The 21831-nt window shown below is 33.8% G+C and overlaps 2 long non-coding RNA genes across 4 annotated transcripts in view; both read left to right on the top strand.

Moving 5' to 3' along the window:
- Window positions 1-21831, top strand: part of LOC148942994 (uncharacterized) — a 151252-nt gene that overhangs the window by 13783 nt on the left and 115638 nt on the right. The window lies entirely within an intron of this gene.
- On the top strand, window positions 158-21522 carry LOC148942995 (uncharacterized). 2 transcript variants are annotated; one of them, XR_016143065.1, is made up of 4 exons: window positions 158-349; window positions 13027-13134; window positions 17374-17433; window positions 21388-21522. It is a non-coding gene; the product is annotated as an uncharacterized LOC148942995 (long non-coding RNA). The 2 variants fall into 2 exon arrangements; XR_016143064.1 differs by lacking the exon at window positions 13027-13134.

The raw sequence follows: 21831 nt of genomic DNA on the forward strand, positions 1-21831 counted from the left end.
TAGAACATTTATAAAAAAAATACATTTTTTTAAATTTTTTAAATTTATTTTAAGACAACATACAGTAAAATAACACTGCAAAACGCATTTTTTTTTTAATAAAACACTCAAAATACCAATTCGATAAACTTATGTGGATAGTTAAGGTTAAATATATGTTAATTTAAGTTATGTTGATAAACAACTTAATTGTAATCTAAATTTACCCAGATCTTTACTATGATACTCATATTTCATTTATATCTTTCAGAGTACATGAGAACTGCTTGTTCTTGTTTATATTGATAAGCAGTACCCAAATGAAAGGATGGAACAGCGAGACCAATGAAGAATGGGTATTCCCTGGACGGTAAGATAAGATATTTATTTCAAAAAATGATTATTACAAAGATCTAGAATATAGATCTTTGACCTTACTATTATAATAGTTAGAATCTGCTTCTCATAAATTTTTCTTTAGGAGGTTCCTTAGACTATTTAGCCTTAGTAATACGAACTGCATTTAAAAATTTGTTGTTTTTTTTCTCATGAGTTATAAAAAAAGACACAGTAACAGACGGATTATTGGACATATGGCTAATCTTAGAACAGGTTTTAATTTTTTTTTCGGGAACTTGGATTCATAATTACTTTTCAATAAATTTTGGACGGGCAAAGCCATGCAGTCAACGTCAGTTATTTGATACACAGTGGATCAATTTTCTGTAGTAATCAAGGAGCCAAAATTGAAATGTACTGATTACATAACAGTTATAAAAGGTTTGTCTTTTATATAACATGACTTTCTAACTTTATACAGCGGAGATGGCATAAAGCGAAAGGGGTAACTATCCTATCGAGTGGGAAGAGTGGAGAGGGTTTTTTAAAACTTATATAGATTAGCTAAAATTAACTCACGAAGAGTATTGCCTGTTATATTTGGGACCTTAATGACCTTTATTAAATTAAAATCAGCACATGTAGACTCACGTTTTACATCGTTTGCATCACCTATCAGGAAATTTCCTGCATTTGGGTATTTTGGTAAATATTCTCTCAACACAATTTTTCTTTTCTTTTTAGCCTCTGTCAAAGCACGGCTAGTACATTGTTTATTGATTTCCTTCCATATGGGTTTATATTAAATAGTGCAGCCCAATTCCTTCTAAATGAAGCGTATTTTCGCCGGCAAAAATCATGCAAAAGGTTGGGTAGTTTGAGTACAGGAGCTTTTGATAATTCTTTCTCAAGTGTTTCAAGAGCCTCTATTGCATTAAAAGGGCTCTCATGTGTGAGTTTTTTGTCATATACCCATATAACCGGTCCTCCTTATTATAATCCTGTGAATAATTTTCAGGACCGTTTAAGGGACACGTATCATTTCTGATCACTTGTGACTACTTTGTGAGTTTAATAATTATGCTTATTTGTGCCTTAATTTTGTAATTATAAACTTCTAAATACATTATTTTTGCTTATTTCCCTATATTAATTAAAAAACTTTTTCTACAAAATAAGTTTTTCAAAAATAGTAAAGTACTTAATTAAACCGAAAATGACCAAAATAGAATGAAATAAACTACCAAGCATACAGCAACCACTAATCAATATCAATAAATAAATGAAACCAAAAACAAACAGAAATTAAAAATAAATAACAGAGTGAAACTCAAAACGATGAGAAATTAATATGAGTAGGGTTCTAAACCCTATACTTTCTAAAGGCCAGATTAGAATTTGTACTTTACTTAAAAAAAAAACAATTAAAAAGAATTTACTGAAAAAATGTACATTGTCAGTTTAATTTACATATGCTGATATTTATTCCTTAAAATATTAATTTTTTCTTGATTTCTTAAAGTTAGAAAAATGAAAAGATTTAATAGAATTTTTCTTGATGAAGTACAAACTATATTCTTGTCTTTAGAAAGCATTGGGTTTAGAACCTCACTCAGATTAATTTCTGCTTGTTTTGAGTTTGATTTATTTTAATTTCTGTTTGTTTTGGGTTTCAGTTATTTATTGATACTGATTTGTGGTAGTTGCATGCTTGGTAGATTATTTGATTCTATTGTTGCTCATTTTTGGTTTAATTAAGTTTTTTAGCTTTTTTGAAACATGTATTTTGTGGAACAAGTTTTTAAAGTTAATATTTGTTCATTTTATATTGACATAGTCTTTTTCAGGGAGAAAGACTGAGCCTCTTCTAAATTTAAACAACCATTCCTACCATAAAAACCTTAAACACCTCCTGGGCAAAACTTACAACTCTTGCCTCTAATATCTGGGGTTTGTTTCAACCCCAAATGCCGTGTTATATGATATTCAGACTATTTTGAATAGAATGGCTGTCTCAAATTCACTCATTCGATTGGAAATTCAGAGTTCTAGTGGCCCTTTTAAGGATCAAAAGTGATTGGAAGGCAACTAATACCCCTTCCCCGCCAACCAGTTCCCCAAACACATCCGATCAAAATTTTGAGGTAGTCATTTTTTTCAGTGTAGTAGATTTCAGGAAAGAAATTATGTTTTTGAGGAGGACCCTCCCCCACAGCCTTCAGGGCAAGGGTTGTAAGTTATACCCTGGGGACACATAAGGTTTTCATAGAAAGCTTTGTCGTAGAAACTTCAAAAAGGACTCAAAAAGGAGGCACTTCATATGGAAAGGATCGTTGTAGAGAGTTCGATGACGGCTCATTTGTTTGGAAATCGAGAGTTGTAGTGTCCTTTTTGAGGGTCAACCGTGATTGGAAGGCAACTAACGCCCCTACACGCCCACTAGTTCTCAAAAGAGATCCAATCAAAATTTTGAGATAGCCATTTTGTTCAGTGTAGTTGATTTCCAAATAGAAATTATGTTTTTGAGCGAGACACTCACCCAGAGCCCTTAGGCTCTTAGTTTAAAGGTTGTAAGTTATGCACTGGGGTCATATAGGGTTTTTATAGAAAGCTTTGTCGTAGAAACTTCAAAAAGGACTCGTTCAATTGGAAATTCAAAGGCGTGGTGCCCTTTTTAATAGTTGAAAGTGATTTGAGGGCAACTAACCCCCCACCCCCTCTCCCGCCCGCCTTTTCCCCCTCCACATCCAATCAAAATTCTGAGATAGCCATTTTGTTCATCATATTTCAAAATTTAGGAAATTAGGTCTTTGAGGATGACAACCCCCCACAGCCCTTTGGGTAAGGGTTTTAAGATACGCCCTGGGATTATATAAAGTCTTATAGAACGCCTTGTTGTAAAAACTTCAAAGACGGCTTCGTTGATTGGTAATTGAAAGGGCTTGTGTTCTTTTTAATAGTCGAAAGTGATTGAAGGGCAACTAACTCCCTCTCATGCCCACTAGTTCCCCAAATGCATCCAATCAAAATTTTAAGATAGCCATTTTGTTCAACGTAGTTTAAAGGTCTGAAAATTAGGTCTTTGAGGATAACAACCCCCCTCCCACACTTCTCAGGGTAAGAGTTGTGAGTTATACCTTGGGAACATATAAGGTTCTTGTAGAAAGTATTGTCGTAGAAACTTTAAAAAGGGCTCATTCGATTGAAAATAGAATAGTGCCTTTTGTAATCGTCAAAAGTGATTGGAGGGCAACTAACCCCCTCTGACGCCTACCATTTCTCCAAACACATTCAAGCAAAATTTTGAACATTTTTTCAAAAGCGATTGGATGGTGAATGCCCCCCTGCTATACCCATCATTTGCCCAAACATTTCCGATCAACATTTTGATATAGCCAGTTTGTTGAACGTAATTTAAGGGTTCGGAAATTACGTCTTTGAGAATGACAATCCCCCCTAAAGTCTTCAGGGCTAAGGTTGTAATTTATTCTCTGGGGGCATAAAAGGTTTTTGTAGATAGGGCTATCGTGAAAAATTCAAAAAGGGCTCATTCGATTGGAAATTGAGTAGGCTACTGCCCTTTTTAATAGACAAAAGTAATTGGAGGATAATTGGAGGAATAATCACCCCCCCCCCTGTCCCTACCCCCATCATTTTTCAGAAAATTTACGACCAACATTTCGATATGGTCATTTTGTTCAACGGAGTTGAAAGGTCTGGAATTTTTTTTTGAGGATGACGACCCTCCCCCCAAAGCCCTCGGGACAAGGGTCGTAAGTTATGACCTTGGGGCATATATGGTTCTTACAGAAATTTTTGTCATAGAAGCTTCAAAACAGGCTCATTCAATTGAAAATTGAAAGGAGTAGTGCCTTTTTTTATTAGTCGGAAGTGATTGGAGGTAAACTAATCCCCCTCCCACGCCCACCCACCCATTTGCCTTTATGTTTAAAAATTAAATTTTGCCTTAAGATTAAATGCACTGTGTTAATGCTAATTCCCAATAAGGCATCTCAGCAGTATCCCAAGAGCGAATGGGGGTATTAATTTCAAACTTTCGGGGCGACTTCTGCTCTTGAAATTTAACCAAATCAAAATAGCGTAAGTGTATCCAAATTATCAAAGATAGTAAACAGATTTTTTTTGCGAATGGTATCAAGTTTTCCATTTCAGGTCAACTAGAAGTTGTATGGAACTAAATTAAGCAGTGCTATCTGTGTCCAGATTTTGAAGAGGATGTTTGTTGTTAAAAATTGCTGAAAATTTTTCTCCAGTATAAAAATAGCTGGCCAAACTGTAAATTCTTAAAAAAAAACTAAAAGATTTAAAGTATTGTTTTTCCCTGAAAAGACTATGTCAATATAAAACGAACAGAAATTAATTAAAAAAACTTTTTCCACAAAATAAGTTTTTCAAAGAAAAGTAAAGAACTCCATTAAACCAAAAATGAGGTAAAATAAAATCAAATAATCTACCAAGCGTGAAACTACCACAAATCAGCATCGATAAATAAATGAAACCCAAAACGAACAGAAATTACAATAAATAACCGAATCAAACTCAAAACGAGCAGAAATTTTAGAAAACTCAAAACGATAAGTTGGACTCAAAACCCCTATGCCTTCCCAAGACCAGAAAATAATTTGCACTTTACTGAAAAAAAATAAATGTTTTTACTTTTATAAATTTAATAAATCAAATAATATTAAAATTTTGATTACTAAATATAAGTATATGTATATTAAACTGACAATGCACATTCATTTGTATTTTTTTCAGTAAAGTGCAAATTATGTTCTGGTCTTGGGAAGGCATAGGGGTTTTGAGTCCAAATTATATTAAATTCTGCTCGTTTTGAGTTTGACTCGGTTATTTATTGTAATTTCTGTTTGTTTTGGGTTTCATTTATTTATCGATGCTGATTTTTTTTTTCCAGCATACTAATTTTTTTCCAGCATACAAATAGCAGGCCAAACTATAAATTCTTAAAAAAAACGAAAAGATTTAAAGTATTATTTTTTTTTTCCCTGAAAAGATTATGTCAATATAAAACGAACAGAAATTAATTAAGAAAACTTTTTCCACAAAATAATTTTTTCAAAGAAAAGTAAAATAACTCCATTAAACAAAAATGAGCAAAAGGAAAATCAAATTACCTACCAAACGTGAAAATAACACTACCCCGCATCTATAAATAAATGAAACCCAACACTAACAGAAATTATGATAAATAACCGTATTAAACTTAAAACGAGCAGAAATTAACATAAGTATGGCTCAAAACCCCTATGCCTTCCCAAGGCTAGAACATAACTTGCACTTTACTGAAAAAAATACAATTGAATGTGCATTGTCAGTTTAATATACATATATTGATATTTAGTAATCAAAATCTTAATTTTATTTGATTTATTAAAGTTATAAAAGTAAAAAAAAATTATATTTTTTCAGTAAAGTGCAAATTATGTTCTGGTATGGCATAGGTGTTTTGAGCCCAATTTTTGTTTATTTCTGCTCGTTTTGAGTTTGACTCGGTAATTTATTGTCATTTTTGTTTGTTTTGGGTTTCATTTATTTATCGATGCTGCTTTGTGGGAGTTTCACGCTTGGTACATTAACCGATTTTGTTTTTGCTCATTTTTGTTTAATGGAGTTCTTTACTTTTCTTTGAAAAACTTATTTTGTCGAATTTCTTTTTAAATAATCTGGAAAAGAGATAGAGCGAGTATAAAAATACGTCTATAGAAATGAATTACATTTTTTTTGCACAGTGAGCAGAACACCGTGAAGTTGAAGCACCCTTAAACTATGACTTGAAACTTCATAAATTGACTATTTCTTTTAGCAAAGAATTTTTGAGGGTTATTCCGTGTTTATAAGAAAAGAGGGTAAAGGTGCAGTTTGGTTCCCCCTGTAGTGTAGGGCGCAGGAGCCCTATGGTAAAGGTCCAGGTTAGTTCCCCCTGTAGTGTAGGGTGCAGGAGCCCTATGGTAAAGATGCAGGTTAGTTCTCCCTTATAAAAACAACTTAATTCAGCAGATACAAAGAAGAAGCCCATTTGCGGCATTCTTAGGGACCCCAAGGTCCAATGCTAGTATCAGATCCCGCGAGGGGTAGTTTACGCTCGCCAAGTTTTGGCTGTACAGGCCTCAGGTGCCCAAGCTTAACGGCTTTTTAGCACGACAGGACTGATAGTGACTGCAAAAAGATTAATGGCTACAGGCACAGTGAACTAACAAAGTTTTGTTACATCAATTGTAACTGAAGTGATATAACCGCTGGTTTAAAATTATTGTTAAGCCATGGTATCTAACTTGTATACAGTGTTTTTTTTTATGTTGTTATTTGTTTGTTTTTTTTTTCACTTCCTTTTCGAATGTATTTGATGAACTAGGAGATGTTTGAAATTAAAAATTTTAAAGTTATACAAACATTATCCCAAGTCATTAGCAAAAAGAAAATGACTAAACACGGGATTTTATAGGAATAATGCGATGTTAAACATTAACACAACATAGGTTTCCCTGGGTCTAGTAGCTAAAAATGAGAATTCTACTTGGTCTGATCGACGGGGAACATAAACACTTTCCGCACGGCCCAACAAATTCCTGTTTTGTCATACTGTTCTTGTATGTTTTTAGCCAACCATTTAAAAATCCTTACTAAAATCAAGTTGAGGTTGAACGTGCGTGGTGAAGTTTGATTTTTATTATTATTTTTAATCAGAAAAATCAGCGCGCCGTGGCGCGCCACCGGTCAGAAATCGGCGGCGCGCCACCAAACAAAATTTGGCGCGCCTGCCGGCGTGCCACCGTCATGTCGGCGTGGCGCGGCTTCGGGGACTAGTCACGTGTCTCCGAATGTGGAAAATTCCCATTGATGTGTCTCTGACTTATGAATATCCCGTTCACGTGTTTTTGACCTTTGACGTAACATTCTGTTCCATTGTCTTGAAAAATATAAAATAAAGAGTGACCTAAAAATAAAGGGAACAAACTAACACGTAATGCAAAGGAAAATATTTTATCGAAACAATGTCACATATAATATTACATGTTGTTAATATCTCTGAACAAATTTGAATGTTTCGAATCTGTTCCATAAGGTGATTCATCATGTTCTCTCTTGACAGAGCAGTTACTCTCTTCTCTTACTTTGTAACTGGTACCATATTTACTATTCAATATAAAATCATACACAATTTTTATTTCTGTTTCACAAGATTCTCATGCGTTTTGTCATTGGTATTAATGGGTTCAATGACCGTATCTATTGGGACAATATATTTTTAAGCAGTGTACTAATTACCACTTCTGGACCATATAATTAATCAATTCAGTTTATATTATTTTCAGTCCATTTTAAATTATTTTAATTTCAAATATTACACATTTTGAATATTTTACATCCCTACATTCAAAATGAAAACAGGTCCTTGACAATCAGATTTGGTCCCATTTTTATACTTTTTCAAAATATGAACACCGGTTTCTGCCTCACCTAGATCACCCCGTTAATTTATCCCCTTTTCCGTTGAATTCGCACCCTTTTAAATAAAAATTTCTGACATTTTGCAATTTTCAATCTTGGGGTTTAAGATCAAAACAGGTATAGTATTTACTATACTACCGATAAAATGTAATAATTTAATATGATTTAATATTTATTGAATTGTTCAATATTAATATCTAAATAATTTATATTATCTTTATTTTTCCTTTCTATAACCTTTAAAGTTATACCTTTATCTAATTTTTAAAATTTCTTTTCAAGATCAGCTGCTTTAGAATCAAAACTTTGACTTGACTTACTTGACTTAACGCTCTTGCTCAGCAGAGTCGACAGCATAGAGAGAACTGTTTGACAGAGATATCAGTCTTCTTGAAGAAGCCCTATGCAAGGCTAAGGATGGGGCCTCGATAGGGTCGATGTTGCGGTAGAAGAGGTGTTGATTTATAGCATCAGCCCGTCTGTTGCGCAGCCTCCCTCGAGGATGTTTCCAGACAGTCGAGGGATTGAAGTCTGAAATGGTCCTTGCAGGGCTAGTTGGTGGGAGGCGGAGTAAGTGGCCGCACCGTCTTAGAGAACGAGCTCTTACTTGGGTGGAGAAGTTCGTTAACTTGATGGTCTTCAGGATCTCAGTATTACGAATCTTATCATACCATTTGAAGCCTTCAACTCGACGCAGGTATCTAGTTTGGATAATATCGACCTTTCCTAGCTGTGCCTGGGTTATCAGCCATGTCTCAATAGAGTGCAACATGGTGCTTGAGACTGAGGCGTTGTAAATTCTGGCTTTTGTAAGGCGACTAATTTTCGGTTTGTGGAAGATTGCTCTCAGGAGCCGTCCGATTACAGAGTTTGCCTTGGTTGGTCTGGCTAATATTTTGGCGTCAAGTTTGTCAATTGATGATATAATTGATCCGAGATAACTGAACTGCCTTACCACGTCTACAGCTTAGCGCTTGATCGCAACAGTTAAGGGTGATGTCGATGCAGTCTTTTCTATGGGCATGATCTTTGTTTTCTTCCATTTGATTCGCAGCCCAACTATAGAGACTGTGGAGGAAAGCGTCTCAAATTCAGACTTTAGTTGGTCGAGATTTTTTGATAAGGAGTCAACATCAGACAAAGTCCTCCTGGAATAACTTATGCCAAATGGGTGAACACAGTTTGTCTCATTCAAAGTGTGGTCGATGACGCAGTTACACAGCTCAGGTGGAGCAGCTCAGGTGCCCTACACCATTTTTGATGGGGAAAGAAGAAGAAAGCTTCCCGTTAACAAGGACGGTGCTTTCTGAGCTAATGCAGAGTTCTTTGAAGAGGCTGACTATGTTTGTTGGTCGGCCCACAGCTTTCAGGATTTGCCAAAGGGACTGTCTGTCAACAGTGTCAAAGGCAGAACGAAATTCAATGAAAGCTATTTAAGCTTTTTTGTTGAATTGTATTGTCTTCTCGACGGTTTGTCTGACCGTATGAATCTGTTTGAGTTGTTTATCTTCCTGACATGAATCTGGCTTGCTGGGGGCGGCGCAAAGCATGTAGGAAACTTATTGTACGTTTCAGTAGGAGCATTGTAAACAGCTTTCCAAAACGCTTAGGTGCAAATAGATCAACCATTTCAGCTTTAAAATTAATAAAGATAAGGATTATCTTTCCATATTTAGTTGTAACACATTTCATTCCTTTAATCGTGTATTCCATTCCAATGTTTAAATCTACTCTCTTAATCCTTCGATTATATTTATTTTCCGTTTTCATTTCATTTAAAAGTTTCTCCATTTATTAGTATTTAATTCTATGAAACAAATTTCCAAAACAAAACAATTTATATATTAGCATATAATTTATTATCAATGACTTCCGTGATTGCTTTTCTTTCGGAAAAAATAACGCAGTAAATGCTGTATTGATTAGCAGGTACTTGATCTAATAAAAGTTTAATATCTACATCAGAGGTTGATCCGTCTCGATAAATATTCAATTCTTGCTTTGAAATATCAAAATAAAGAATATTCTTTTTTTAAATCATAGTAACTTACAATTTTTCCAATATCAACATTTTCATGTTTATTTTCTAACTTTAAAAATCCATTATAAGGGTTAGAATAATCTTCATGAGCATCACTGAAATCACATTTTAAATTTTCCTGTGGATATTTATATCCATTTACTCTCACTTCAATTCTATTAGTGTTCATATGGTCAATAACATATTGTTTTGTGCATAACTATTATCTTTTTCAGATTTCTGTAACACATCAATTATATTAGTTTTATTATAGTGTTCACTGACTACCCTCCGTGTTAATTTTGTTTCAGTTTTATTATCGCTTTTAAATGTATTATACGCTTACCATCTTAAATCAAATGAGCTGTCCTTTCCTAATCCAGCTTTTAATTGTTCCACCTTCTTCGTTAATTCGGCTTCTAATTGACTCGCTATGGGTAAACTGCGATGTAATACGGGTAACATCCATGATAAATTAATTACATCTACTTTAAAATTTTGAGCTTCAGATTCTACAATCATATTGGAGAGATCGTTTCTTTTTAATATTAAATAAAAAAAACAAGTTTTTTAAACTGAAAGTAAGGAGCGACATTAAAACTTAAAACAAACAGAAATTATTCCGTATATGAAAGGGGCTGTCCACTCCTCAACGCCTCGCTCTTTACGCTAAAGTTTTTTATTGTTTTAAAAAATAAAGTTGTGAGACAGAGTCAAACTTAAGCGTAAAGAGCGAGGTGTTTAGGAGGGCACAGCCCCTTTCATATACGGAATAATTTCTATTTGTTTTAAGTTTTAATGTCGCTCCTTACTTTCAGTTTAAAAAACTTGTTTTTTTTATTTAATTTCTGATCGTTTTTTAGTTAATGCAGCTTTTATTTGCATAAAAATTTTACTTTTCTTTTGCTAAATGGATGTCTTTACAAATTATCTTACGTATCTAACTTCTATATTCGTATATTTTTCTTCTGGCAAAAAATACAAAGTTGCAGATTTTTGCAGATATGAGCTTGAAACCTATGTAATAGAGTTTTCTGATACGCTGAATCTGACGGTGTGATTTTCATTAAAATTCTTTCACTTGTAGGGGATGTTTCCCCCCTCTTTAAAAAATCGAGTAAATTTTCTCAGGCTCGTAGCCTTTGAGGAGTAATACTAAACTTAATAAAATTTATATATTTAGAATAAGCATTATAAACACATTATTTCTATTAATCGATTTAAATCAAAGTTTCATTTTTAATATTTTCAATTAATATTTATCCGCTCCGCTTGTTTTTTTATTGTTTTTTTTTTTTATTACGGCTATTTTATTAAGTATACTAGAGGGGTGTCCCCTTCTTACATAACACGCTCGTTACGGTAAAATTAAAAAAAAATTTGATTAAAAAACACTTGAATAACAAATGCTGTGTAATTAGAATAGATAGCTCTTTTGAAAGCAATAAAAAAAACTGTAGCGTAAAGAGCAAGGTATTGACTTTGGGGAGAACCCCCTCACATACGGTATAATTTCTGTTGGTTTTAAGTTCTAATATTCCTTCTTACATTTCAGTTGAAAAAACTTGTTTTTTTTAATTTAATTTCTGATCGTTTTTTAAATTATTCTTGGAAATCCGGCGCCCCCTTCATAGAACTTTCCCTTCCCCCAAAGAAACATCCTCCACGGCCATCTGCTCCCGAGTAACCCCCTGCTCTAGCCCCCCCCCCCTCCAGAAAAAATCCTTTCTGAAAATGTTTGTATACTTCCCAATAACCAATAAATAATGCTGGCAAGTCCTGCGCCCCCTTCATGGCAATTTCCCTTCCCCCATGAAAACTTCCTTCATGAACAGATCCTCCAACATAACCACCGACCCACCCTTCCCTCCCACTACGAGAAAAAAAAATCTCCAGAAAACTTCTGTATACTTCCCAATAACCAATACTAGGCTATATGTTAACATTGGGTAAAGTTCATAACTTTTAGCCCTCCCCCCGGGAACTTCGGGGGATTAAGTCATCCTAAAAGACATATTTATCATATTTTCGACCATGCTGAACAAAATGGCTATCTCAAAATTTTGATCGGGTGACTTTGGGAAAAAAATAAGCGTGGGAGGGGGCCTAGTTGCCCTCCATTTCTTTTGGTCACTTAAAAAGGGTACTAGAACTTTTAATTTCTGTTCAAATGAGCTCTCCCACGATATTCTAAGACTAATGGGTTGAAATGATCACCCCTGGCAAAAACAAACAAATAAACACGCATCCGTGATCTTTCTTCTGGAAAAAAATGTAAAATTCCTCATTTTTGTCGATAAGAGCTTGAAGCCTCTACAGTAGAGTTCTCTGATATGCTGAATCTGCTTGTGTGATTTTCATTAAGGTTCTATAACTTTTAGGGGGTCTTTCCCCCTTTTTTCGAAAATCAGCCAAATTTTCTCTGGCACGTAACTTTTGATGGGTAGAACTAAACTTGATGAAAGTTATATATTTGAAATCAGCATTGAAATCTGATTCTTTTGATATATCTATTGGTATCAAAAACCCGTTTTCTAGTGTTTCGGTTACCATTGAGCCGGGTCGCTCCTTACTTACAGTTCGTTACCACGAACTGTTTGATAATTTGAACGCCTCTAAAAACACGACTAATATCTTGACAAAATCCAAACAATCGTGACAATGGTAAATACATACTAACAACATGACTTTCTTTTGTTTTATTCAATCTTTTAAATGAACCACTATTAAAAGTGTTATTTTGTTTTGTTGTAATTGGTCAACCACCTGCTCCAATAGGTCTAAAAGTGCTTTCAAACTCGTTTTTTGCTTTAAAGGAATCAACGGATTGGGTTTTATGTTCATACCAAAATATGTTAGTAGCTAAAATTCGACTATAGTAATCTGAAATTACTAATAAAATTTCCGTTTTTAGATTTTCCCTTATTGTTAGGCTGATTTTCTTGCTACTTACAGTTTGTTACCTCTAACTGTTTAATAGTTCTTGTTAAGTTTTAATGATCTTATAATAAGAAAACACGTCGATCTACAAAACAATAAAAAACTACTAGATAGACCCTTAAATGTATTATAATAGTTTAATACAAGATGTACTTTTGCTCTTTAGGAGATAGCTCTTTCGCTCTTAAGGAGGTTTTGCAACATACCAATTTCCCAAGCGAAAGAGAAAACTTTACTATTCTAATATACAGTTTTAGGATTCAGGTGTCCCATTCTACGATCAACAACTATTCGTGAAGTTTGTATATTTACTTATAGCTGGCAGTTTATCGTATGCCAGAAGGTGCCATAAGAAAGCCAATACGGTAAATATATATTTTCAATTTATTTAAAGAACAACCGAAATGTAAATTTCATTCGTAGCTTTAGCACATTTTTTGGGCATGAAAGAAATCGACTTCGTTTCACTTAGCTCCGGGTATCTTGCCAAAAGAGCACACCTTTCTGGTTTTTGCTAAGAAATTAACATTAAATAAAAGAAGTCGACATATGTTTCTAGATACCCGGATGTCACATGATTCTAGATACCTAGATACCCGGATTTTGTATTTTCTATCCTTCATTAAAAAGTGATCCCACAGACAAATACAAACAGCAGTTGAGAAAAGAACTAGGAATTTTAAAAGATACTAGACTAATTACCCCTCAAATGTACAGAAAATTTTACCCCAAAGGTTGTTCAGTCCCGACTTCTTATGGTCTACCTAAATCCATAAGAAAGATATTCCGTTACATCCTATTGTAGTATGTTATAGTTCTCTAGCTACGGGTATAGGAAGTTTTTTAGCCACCATTTTTAAGCCTCTTTTAAGCACACAGAAATCCTACATAAAAACTCCAAAGATCTTGTTGAGAAGTTAAAAAATCAAAGTACAACAGAAAAAACTGTTTTATCTAGTTTTGATGCAGTTTCTATGTACACTTCATGCGATGTCCATAAATGTGAGCAGGCCTTACAAAGAAATTTAGAGGAAAATTCAGCTTGGTCATATTACAAAACTTTGGAAATTGATACAATAATGACCCTTGTTTGTCTTTGCAACAAGTTCTCCTCGTATTTTAAATTCCGAAAAAAATTTTCCCTTCAAATCATGGGTTTATCTAAGGGCACTGTCTTGTCTCCTTATTTGGAAAATTTTTACATGGATTTCATTGAACAGTCTGCTTTGAATAGTTTCAACTTAAAACACTCTATCTGGTTTCGTTTCGTTGATGATATCCTTTCTGTTTGGGAACATGGACAAGACTCTCGAAGAGATTTTTTGGCACATTTGAACTCTTTTGATTCGAATCTACAGTTCACAATGGAACTCGAAGATTCGAGTAAGCTGCCATTCTTGGATGTTTTGATTATAAAAACTACTAGCCTTGAATTTTCTATATATAGAAAGCAGACTCATAATGATCGATATCTACATTTCTCTTCCCATCACCCTCCTGTGAAAAGAGGGGTAATAATCTCGTTAGTCGACAGAGTTATAAAAATTTGTTCCCGTAATCATATAAATTCTGAATTAAACTATGTCAAGGATACTCTTTTCTGCAATGGTTACCCAATCAAACTTATTGAAAATATCATAGATAGACGATTAAAAAAGATAAAACAACCAAATAGCGAACTCGTTCCCCTTGATTCAGTTACCCTAACAATTGAGAAAAAAACTTTCATCGCTTTACCATACATCCCGAGACTTGGCGATAAGCTTGGAAAAATTAAAAAAAAAGCACAATCTCTCTGTTTCTTTCAAAACCGAACAAAAAGTTGAACACTTTCAACTCAGGAAAGGATAAAACTGATCCTGTACTCGGTAGTGTTGTCTACAGAATCCCGTGTTCATGTGGGAAATTTACATTGGTAGGACCTATCAACCACCAGGTGAACTTTGATTCGGCATTGGCTTCACATATTTTCGTAAATCCGACCCATCTGGTTCTTTTTGACGAGGCAACCTTAATATCAGCTGTAAATGGTCTACCACAATCTTTTAAAGAGGTAATTGAGATAAAAAAAAAATACATTAACCAAAATTTATCAATGAATAAAAATACTAGAGATGTTTCATTAAGCCTAATTTAAGACAGTTTAATTTTGAAGGACTCAATCAATATTTTCACCTGGTATAACTTAAAAGAACCTATTTGCATATCTAATGAAAACCGAAACTGTAGACCAGCTAAAACTATCGCAAGGCAAAGGATTCTTGCTCAATCATTTTTGGTAGATTTTTTTTCATTGATTCCTGCCTGATTTTTATTTAATGTCTGTTCTGTCTTTATCGGATAAACTACGACAGGTTTGTTTTTTTTTTTTTTTTGCTACTGAGGACGACTTAGCAGAGGTCCTTGTCGAAATATTTGCTCATTTCTCCTTTCTTCATGGTTTTCCATTGGCTGATGAAATCCTAATTTTTTCCCCTTTTTTATTTTATTTTTCGTTTTGTTATCTTCTTTCCTCTCTGAGTTTCATTTGTTAAAGTAAGAAGACACTTTTTCTGGAAATTTTGCGATTAAAATTGAATGAAACTTCACAAAAGGTAAACAACAGTGGAGTTACACAAGCTTAAGCTAATCCCATTTACTAAAGCATTCAAAGTAAAGCTCGATTTGACTGTGTAAACAAAATTTATATAAATCTTTTCAAAGACAAAGGGAGAAGTATTTAACCTAGACAAGAGAAAAAAGAAATCAAGGAAGTTCAATCTTAGAATGAAACCTGTCCGAGTAAGTCGCAAATTCAAATTTGTCTCTGCAGTTCCGCACTACGTCGCGTTTTTCCGCGCAAAGAAAAAAGACAAATTTTTTGAATGAGTGATGACCGAGTTTAAGATCTCTTTTCTGAATAATTCGAGTCTCTCGATTCCAAAAATGTGGTTATTTTTGCAATCAAATTCTTGGTTCAGGATTTACTAGTTTCATAACCACGGTTTCTATGCCATACTCTAACAAGATCTCATGTCCTCCCTATAACATTCCGAAGGAGATCATACGTTTTTGATTGTAAGAAATTAATTACCATTTATTGTCTGTTCTGTCTTTGTCAGGTAAACTTCGAAAGGTTAGATTTTCGTTTTTTTTTCTTTTTTGTTCGGCACTGAGGACGACTTGGCGGAGGTCCTTGTCGAAATATTTGCTTATTTCTCCTTTCTTCATGATTTTCCACTGGCTGACGAAATCCTCGTTTTTTCACCCTTTTTTATTTTATTTTTTGTTTTGTTATCTTCTTTCCTCTCTGAGTTTCATTTGTTATGTATAGCCAGTGTGTTCTAAGAATGTATTTACTTCTTACTTTAAACTAAGTACACACATGCTTTTAAGAAATGAAGAAATTCAAACCTCAATTCTGATTGCTACTATATTTTGTTCGATAAGTGTTCATAATAGTGTTTGAATGGAACATATAGATGGAGCCATTGTTATCTATATTTGTTCAAAATGTTAGTGATTACTCTTTGTTTCGGCTATGGTGTATGAATTAGTGCCCTTGGGAAACAACGATTAAGGTCGCTTTTTTTCGGGGTGGGGGGGTACAAAATATAAAGAAAAGGGTATAAAGCATCAAGAACACATAGTAACGTTTTTCTTAGAAGGACTCATGATTATTCTTAAAATAACAAAACCAAAGTCAGCAGCATATTAAACAGAATAAATTAGTTAATGTCGAAACACATTGGAAAGCACAAAGCGACTTCAAAGAACCTGAAAAGAAATGTTGTCTTGAAATTCAGTATAAGGCGTTCTTGTGACATAGATTCTATTCATTTTTTTTGTATATATAAGATTCTTTTTCCAAATTGCACTGCTGCCCAGGTCTGAATTTCTCAGAGTAGAATCAAAGGGGAAAATTTGGTTCTTTATTTTTTCCATGGATTTTAAATATTGATTGATACTTGTAATATTAGCCAAGCATCAAAGGGCTAATGGGTTTCAAAACATGAAAAAAGTTGATTTGGTTTTGCAGGTATCGTGCACACAAGCCTTGGGATAGTTCCATTCAGTTATTTTTGTTTTCTTTTGTTAGTTAATGGAAACTGGTAAATTAAAAAAGATGTTATTTATATCAGGATATTTTTGATTTATTATAACTACCAGAAGGTTTGATTTCTTATTTATCATTAATGTATCTGGCCATATTTGTACCTTTTATTTTCAAAAGGGCGAGAGGCAAGGAGTAATATTGTCTTCTTTCAGGACAAAGCTTTCTTGAAATTTTAAATGGAGTGATCGAAGCAAGGGAAAGAGATTTCAGAATTCCGCTCAAATATGGAATCATAAAAATACCTTGAATGTTTCCTCACCTACTTCAGTTAATTATGCAAATTCGAAAAAATAGGGAGGGGATAATTGTAAAGAAAGTTGATAATTTAATTAAGAAGTGTCTTGAAATTAAAAGAAGTTTGGGTTTTCAATGGCTCAGGGACCTGACCCCATCTGCATAGTCTCTAGGAATGAGTTCATAAGCAGACTTGTAGCCTACTCTATGCAGATCTTAGCCTTTTTTATTTAAACTAAAAAAACAGGTACTAGTCTATTTTGTCTTTTTCTAGACTTAAAGCAAATATTGAATTTATGGTCTCTTCTGAAGGAAAACTGCTAAACGAACAAAGGTAGTATTATATTATCAGTAATCTATATTAATAATAATAGTATTAAATTAGTATATTATAGTAGTAATATGTTCGCAATTATATTGTCAACACTTAGACGAAGCTTAATTTCGTCAGGGTTAAGATCGCAGAAGCTTGCTTTACTTACTTAATCATTATGTCCGGGTTGTGCTGAGAACGTATTCAGCCGTCTTCACATGGTGAGCAGCAGGAAGTATTTCATCAGTAAACGAAATTCCAATTTGCCCAATAATTTTCTGAGAATGCCAGTCCATCGGAGCTTCGACCTTTTTTTTGGATTTCCAGCCACTACTGCTTGGTTAATTATATTGATTGGTTAAATACTGATTAGTAATGGATAGTCCGGTCCTGGCAGCTTCTTCCTGAAGTGTGTTCAGAATCAAGATTGCAGAAACCTATGTAATCGGAAACGTAACATAAATTTAAAAATTTCACATAAAGAGAACGATTTTAAGACCTGACCATGAAGAGTAAATTTTTATTTGAAAATTAACAAAAATATTGCGAAAAGAGTCTGTGGCACCCCTGCGTATGCGTATGTTGTTTTGCTGATTATAGCGCTGCTCCCACTGCTTCGTGTTCCATGCATAGAACGGAGGCCACTTTCTGAAAGACCCTCGTATGTTTTCTTTTTTGTGACACAAAATTTGGTTGTAAAATCGGAATATGAATAATCAATTCCTTGCTGGGTCGTCCAACTTCTCAACATAAGAAACATGATTACCAGGTTAAATCCTCGGATCAGTAAATTTTTCTGGTCACTTGTAAAAAGATCATATATTATCTTAACTTTGGATGTTTCACTCCAAAGATGAGCACTACGAATTATCGAGTTTTTCCTGGGTCGTCTAACATGTCAATGTATGTGACCTGATGACCAGGTTTAATCGTCAGATCAGTCAATTTTTTCGTGTGCTTAAAAAAAGGTCCCTATCGTTCGGGCATTGCTAAGTTAGCGAATCAAGCTGGCAAAATGATCACCTCGATATTTTTCTTTCGGGGTTCATGAGATCAAAGTGATGGGGTCCTGCCCTACATTTAGTCATGTATGGAGAAGGGGGGGGATCCATGGACGAACAAAAACGTACAATTATTTAATTTTTTATATTATATAATATATTTTCCATAGAACTTCCCAATTCTTGGTGTTTATTTTTCAAATTTGAATCTTCTCCGAGGTTTTATTCTGCATTCAAGAAATAGATTCCTGGATAACTGAATACGCTGGACCTCGATTTCAATAATTTAATTTAATTTCTTGATTTAATTAGGACCTCGATTTAATTTCAATTTCTATTTTTCAGTTTTAAAAAGTAATTTTCTGTAAGTCTTTTTTGTTAGTTTATGTATTGTTTTTTTTTTCTTTTTTTATATATATATATATCATATTTATAGGTTAACTGTAATTTACTTATTAACTTTTGAATACTTTTTTTTTTACAGGTGATAATAATATTGATGAAAATATAGAACAAATTAATAATACCAGAAAAACGTGTAAATAGTGAATATGATGAATTTGTTTATTATTTATTATGATTGTATATGTTATTCGTTTTCTTTTTGGATTTTTCATTATTGTTTATTATTTTTACTATATTTCGAATTTATATTTTATAATAGTTTTTTTTTTACCAGAACTATCATTTACTTTCCCATTAACAATCATTTACTTTCCCATTAAGGTAGACCTGGGAGCAGTTTTCTTTGGGTAAGGGGGCAGAATTTATTCTTACAAATAGAACTAGTAAAAATAAATCTTAATTATCAGCAGTAGAAAGCATTGTAGAACAAATTCAAAAGGAAAATTACATATTGAGCTAGAAATAAAAGAAACGTCTAAGTGTCATTCTGGCTTCCCCAATAGGCTTTGAAACTCATCATTATTTTCAGATGATATCTTCATGGGTTCAAGGGGTTGAGAGCAAAACTATAAATGGTTATCTCTATTCGGGGTCAAGAATGTGTAACATGACTACCTTTTGGCCTTCTCGTTATAGTTTTTTTTTTCAAAGTTTTATTTATCCATTTTTTGAGATTAAATATTAGATGTTTATAAATTAATCCTTAAATTAACTTTTTGTCAATTTAAAAATCAAAAAAACTATTTTACACAAAAGGTAAATTCAGTGTTTCTGATCTAAGGCAATATCTTTTTTCTGATTGTTTGTAAGAATAAATATTTTATTCTCATTGATGCACAAATTTTAGATTTATTTTTTCTTCTTTTCATTTAAAAATAACTGGTTCAGTATAAACAGCTACTTTTAACATCTCAATAAGAATAAATTGAGTCTTGAAATCTATAAAACCGGAAGATAAACGGATTGCTTATACCAATTTAAAAAAAAACACTTAAATCCCATTACTCCGTGATTGAGGTGTTTTTTTTTTAGCATCACAAGCCAAAGCGGCCGACTAAACAACAATTTACCAGATTCAGCAGGATAATTAGCAAAAAAGCTTTGTGGGTTCGCGTGACCATCCCAAATAAGTTTGTGACTGTTGGTACTGTAGATGACCCACCAATCTAACAGATCACTAGCTGCTTTGAAGTCTCCCTCGAATACATTCGGGGCAACTATGCTCAGTCTGCCATTATCCTCCATGGAGACTAAAATATTCATCATAGCAAGTTCATTCGCTGCAAAAATATTTATAAATAGGGGGTCGGAAAGTAAGATCTGTCTCTCTCTTACAGACTAGAACAACTTATCAATTTTGACATCTATCATGGCCCAACCGGGTCATCTTGTCTTGACCTCTTCCCTACAGCTCATCCTTACTCCTTTGATACAACCGCTCATGCTTTCACAAGTGCCCATGTTGCCGTCATCGCACGTGGAATCCTTCTTATTCCGTCTCCAATAAAGCATGAACAAACTGGCAATACAATAAAAGTGACTGGGACGGTTTGAGAAACACTCTTAGTTCTCAGCAGTAGAGAGCCTCCATCCTTGAAGGCTCGGAGATAGATACAAAGATATCAGTGGGCCATAGTTGACTCTGTAGAAAAAACATCCCTTCAAAACAGATCCAGATGCCCACTAAAGGACAAACCTCGGTTCAACACCCAGTGAAAGATGGCTATCCGAGTAAAGCAAAAGGCACACAAGCGATGACTTATAAAGAGCGAAGAGGACAGAATTCTTGAATTCTGGAGGATGTGCCAAATTTTTTTTACTGAACCAATACTTTCCAGGATCAAACTAATAAATTTTCAAATGGGGATAAATCCATTTATTCAGACAGTGAAAAAATAGGTACTAAAGTCCAGATATTTCGATCACATATACAGCGACCGTCATCAGCATTAATACTCAAATAATATATTTGAAACTTAACATTTTTATACACAAAATATAAATAACTTTAGGGTCATTCACAAAATAATTAACGTCCGGATTATTCACTCGATTATTTTTAGAGAGTTCACTGACAAAGTTCATTCTAAGTCTTGATGTAAATTTCCTTCTTTAACCTTGCTTAAAAGTAAAACAAATTTCCTATAAAGGTGGTAAAGCCTTCCATGTCTTATAATTGCAAACAAAATTTTGAGATTATTGTTGTTCTCTTGGATGGTCTCATTTCCACATATCTACGACGTATTTTTGACACAACACCTTAAAATAGGTATTCTTTTCTTAGACCACACTGCCATTCTGTGACGAACAAATAAATTTTCAAATTGGTATAAATCCATTTATTTTGACAGTGAAAAAAAAGATCGGAAAAATATCGTAATATCTGGACTTTTGTGCCTGTTTTTTTCACTGTTTAAATAGATGGATTTATCCCCATTTGAAAGTTTGTTTGTTCGTCCTAGAACGGCAGTGTGGTTTAAGAAAAGAATACCTAGTTTAAGGTGTTGCCTCGAAAATATGTCCTGGATCGTATGAATTTTCTGCTTCTAATAGCCTTCACATTTTACAGCTATCTGATGCGATCGAAGCCACAGGTCCCAACAAAATACCAAATGTTGTCATCAAATCCTGCAGTACTGAAGAAAATTGGGGAAAGAGCAAGAAGAAGATGATTGATCACTACTAATGTCGTGGCAAGGGGAATCGATATTGAGCAAGTCACACTCGTTGTCAATTACGACCTACCTGTTGGTATGGCCGTAAGAACCACTTTGGCCGTAAGATTATAAGGCTGGACACAGATAATATTGAAGAAGTGGAAAGACTTCTTGAAGAGTAGTAAAGCAAACAAACGTTTTATTGAATATTTTTACTTGAATAGAATACCACAACCAAACTCCATTTTCTACTCTCTTAACAAGTGTACGCTAACTCTTAAATTTAATTGTTTTGTTCTTTAATATATATAAATAAAACTTCCTGAAAGATAAACATTTATTTTTAAAGGCAATTA

The sequence above is a fragment of the Artemia sp. Qi Xiang Cuo genome, chromosome 16, assembly GCF_049724085.1.
Source record: "Artemia sp. Qi Xiang Cuo chromosome 16, ASM4972408v1, whole genome shotgun sequence".
Lineage (NCBI taxonomy): Eukaryota > Metazoa > Arthropoda > Branchiopoda > Anostraca > Artemiidae > Artemia > Artemia sp. Qi Xiang Cuo.